This window comes from Arachis ipaensis, chromosome B10, assembly GCF_000816755.2.
Source record: "Arachis ipaensis cultivar K30076 chromosome B10, Araip1.1, whole genome shotgun sequence".
Taxonomy (NCBI): Eukaryota; Viridiplantae; Streptophyta; class Magnoliopsida; order Fabales; family Fabaceae; genus Arachis; species Arachis ipaensis.
The window spans coordinates 2,157,330-2,162,096 of record NC_029794.2 but is presented as its reverse complement, the minus strand read 5'-3'; positions in this window follow the sequence as shown (position 1 = coordinate 2,162,096).

The following is a 4,767-nucleotide window of genomic DNA, read 5'->3' as shown; positions in this document are numbered from 1 at the left end:
AATAAAAAGTACATAATAAAATTAAAAAAATAATATTATATGAGAGAGTACATAATAAAAAATACATGATAAAATTGAAGATCAATCAGACCGCCTAAATGACCGGTTCACAATTAACCAGGTTGGTCCGGTTTGAATTTTAAAACCTTACAGTAATTAGCAAGCTTCCCATTCAACAAATTCAAGTCTCCATTTCAACAAATTGGCAAATTCAAATCTCATTATATATTCATAACCAATTAGTCAATTACATTACATACATGGCATCATCAGAGGAAGATCTGGTGAGGCGCGAGCAGATGCGGAGCCAAGAGAGGCGCGAGCAGCAGAGCTCAGACGGAAGAGAGAGGCCAGGCGCGAGAAGACGAAGCAGAGGATCCGGTGAGAGGCGAGGCGACGGCGGCGAGCATGCGGTGAACCAGGTGAGCTCCCAAATCTGCCTGTGTCAATGGTGTGCCGTTAGAGACTAGAGAGTGTGAGTGAGTGAGAGCGAGCTGGGGTTTGGATGGGGCTTCGTTCAGCTAGGTTTTTTTTTAAATTAAAATGTCAAATGATGTTGTTTGGTGGGTGTTTCTAAAAAAATTAAATACCATATCGATCTGGATTTCTCAAACCTTCCGGTTCATCAATTTTTGCAATTCGGCCAAATCATACTAATTCTCATCAATTTCATTTCTTGTACGCCTGTAAGGTTTAAAATTTAGTCCAAACAGAGCAGTAAATCGGATCACCCATCATTTTTCAGTCTCACTGCCCGAATCGGTACAGTTTTTTCAACTATGACATAAGGAAAAAACAAAGCAATGAGCCCTTCTCCCTTTTTTCTAAAAGAAAAACAAATCACTCCTTTTAATTAACTCGAACGAAAAAAAGGATAAAAGTAATTTTTTTTGTGAAAATATAATGGAAGTTGTGAGAACCAAATTGATAGTTGAACACTTGAACTAGTCAAGTTACTAGTTTATTAATTTATTAATTCAATCAATAGATTATTGGTTGAACCAAATAATCAATAAAACCGATGCTACATAAAAAAAATTAAAAAATCAAAAACTTAAAACTAAAATTTGAAATACATATGTTCACTAATATTTTATTATGTAAATATTTAAAATATTTAATATTTATTTTAGTAATGGTATAAATTCTAATAAGGGTTAAGTATGATCTCAGTCGTTAAGGTATTGGTCGAAATTTTTTTCGTCCCCTTCCCTTGCCGAAGGTTCTTATCCCAAACGTTTTGGCGATCACCTTCCCTTACCGAAGAATCATTCCCTCAGTTCAATTTACAATCAAGGTTATTTAGACATACACAAGAAAAAAAGTCATGTCAACAAAGATATATTATTATATAAAATAGATGGGAGTCCCCTTCCTTTATCGAAGATTCCCAAAAGTTTGCCGATCACCTTCCCTTACCGAAGGATCATCTCGATTATCTTATCTTTGGGGGTCACCTTCCCTTATCGAAGGATCATTCCCTCCGTTTAATTTACAATTAGGGTTGTTTAGGCATACACAAGAAGAGGTTCATGCAAGAATAGATCATGTAAGAGGAGGGACATATACCATGATAAAAGGAGCATGTTGAATAAGATGTTATATGAAAGTAGGTACTCTCGACCCTAGAGGGGTATAATGTATAAAATATCATATAATGTACATTATATAAAAAATAGGATATTTTAAATAGTTGAATAAAATAGTTATAAGAGGGCATGTACTCTTGACTCAAAGGAAATATTATTAATCCAATGGTATAAAAGTTCATATAATTCCACATAATAAAATAGGGAATATTAATTAGTTGAATAAAACAATTATAAGAAAACATGTACTCTTGACCCTAAGAAAATATTAATAATATAATGTATAAAATATAATCTAAGTGCACATAGTAAGAATGGGGTATATTAAATACTTGAATGAAATATTATAAGAAAGCATGTACCATTGACCTTAAATTAAAGGGGTAATAATAACATAAAGATATAAGAGGTCATTTAGATGCACATAATAGAATAGGGTACATTGAACAAGACATAAAAAAAATGCATGTACTCTCAACATTAAAGGGATAATAATAATATAATGGTATAAAAACTCATGTAAATGCACATAGAAAAATATGGGATATAATTTAATGGATCAAGAGGGCATGAATGACATAATAGATAATCATGATCAATGTGGATAAAAGATGAGTAAAGGATAATTAATGTCATAAGACACATAAAAGATGGTAGCCATGCATGGATGGAAGGAAATAAAATAGAGCATACTACATGTCAACATAAAAGTAAGAAAAGCATAATTTCTTGGTGGAAACTCACCTGCAGTCGACTGTAGGTGAAGTTGCTTCTGAATGGTTGACACGTGTTACTGTATGGTTTAAAAAAAATCGATTTATTTTATACAAATAGTTTATTTAAAAAAATCGGTTTAAGTAAATCAAATAACTACCTCTAAAATAATTTCAATTCTTTCTGCGTATTATTCCTAAATTCCTAACAGATGAATTTAGTATGTTCTTCTTCTTCATTTTTATTGACCAATTTTTCTTTAAATTTATCTCAAACTTTTATTTATTTAATTTTCATCAAATATATGTATACAAATTATTTGAAAAAGTAACATTTAGTATTCTGAAAAAGAAACAAAATTCACGTTTTTTTTATAGGAATGGCATAAATAATATCATCTGTCCTTTTTGTTGTGTCTCTGTTTCTATCTTCTTGATGAGCTTTGTTTTGTTTCTCATAACTTACATTTTCAGATTAAGAAATATATTTTAAATAATAAATTTGATTAAGAAATATAAATAAGAAGAACATACCTAATTGAAAGTTTGATATTAGTTCTGAAAAAGGAATTGGAAGAGAACGAACGTGTAAAAACGAAGAAGAAGGGAATAAAAGTAACCATTTGGTCCAATTCAAACCGATTTTTTTAAATAAACCATTTATATAAAATAAACCGATTTTTTTAAAACCATATAGTAACACGTGTCAGCCATCCAGAAGCAACTTCACCTGCAGTCGACTGCAGGTGAGTTTCTGCCTAATTTCTTACTCTTTTCCTAACGCTTCTTTATTGCCTATGAGCTTGCCTGTTGTGTTTGCATACAGAATATTTTTGTAGAGAGAAAAGGGAGAGGATTAGTATTTGAGAAAAGTGATTTTCTACCTATAGGTGCACCCCTATTTATATACATTTGGTGATAGGGTGGTTGGGATAATTTTAAATTCAAATGGAGGGCGGTTACTAGATTCCTATCCATATTTCAAAATTCTAAGCCCATCTCCTAACTGATTTTTAAATTTCGAATTTAATTTTGTCTTTTCCTAACGCTTCTTTATTGCCTATGAGCTTGCCTGTTGTGTTTGCATACAGAATATTTTTGTAGAGAGAAAAGGGAGAGGATTAGTATTTGAGAAAAGTGATTTTCTACCTATAGGTGCACCCCTATTTATATACATTTGGTGATAGGGTGGTTGGGATAATTTTAAATTCAAATGGAGGGCGGTTACTAGATTCCTATCCATATTTCAAAATTCTAAGCCCATCTCCTAACTGATTTTCAAATTTCGAATTTAATTTTGTTTCTAGAAGGGGTGAAGGGAGGTTGTTACATTCCTTTTTTTGCATAAAAAATCGTCTCTAAGGTTTAACTTAATTTTAAAATTATTATTTTTACTTAAATTTTAAATTTTATTACCAAATTACTCATATTCAAAAAAATTATAAAATAAAAAAAAGAAAATAAAGAAAACGGATGAAGGAGAAAGGGAATCACGCGAGGGGGGAGGAAAGAAGAAGAAGGGGGAAGGGAAGAAGGGAAAGAAAGGAAGAGGGGGGAAAAGGGGGACGGCGCCGGCAAGGCTTGGAGCCGCCGTCGCCGTCGGGAATCAGAACCAGAGCGAGAGAGAGCCACTGCGGCTGTGCCGAACTCAGTTCCTCTGCGACAACCTCCGCTCCGTCATTCGCGTCGATACTGTTCAGCCCCTCAACGAGCGTCGCATCGTCACCGAAGTCACCCTCGACCGCTTTTCGCCCTCCTATTCTGTTGCCGCCGCAATGAAGGCGTCTTCTGCCAGGTCTTCTCCATTATCACCGACCACTGGCGATTTTTGCAAGGTTTGGAACCTTCTAGAGTCTTCTAAAGGGGACTTGCTCTAGCTCCTCAACATCTTCGATTCCAAAGGTACCAACCTCTCTCTCCCTCCAATTGCTGAAGGACCGTGCTGAAGCTACAATGGAACTTGGTTAATCAAATTGAGAAATCTATCCTCCTTAGGGTTCCAGTTTTTGCTTCTGTTTCCAATTTTGTTAATAAGATTGTTAAACCCACCAATTCTGATTCTGATTTTGTTAATCCATTGTTAATCACATTGTTTTTAATTCTGATTATGTTTCTTATTTTGTTAACCTATTGTTCTTCTGCTTTTGTTTCTTCTGCTTCTGTTTTTGACGCTTCTGATTCTACTTATGTTTTTGCTTCTATTTTTATTTCTAATTCTGTTTATGTTTCTGTTTCTATTTTTGTTTTTATTTTTTTTATTACATTATTTTATGCTTCATTGTTGTTGCTGAAGATATTTTAAAACTAATTTAAACCTTATGGACGATTTTTTATGCAAAAAAAAGTTGGAGACGAAAAAATTTTTTGGTCTATACCTTAAAGACCAAAATCGTACTTAATCTTTCTTAAAAAATAAACATATAAAATTATAATACAATATTATTATTAAAATATAAAATTAATAC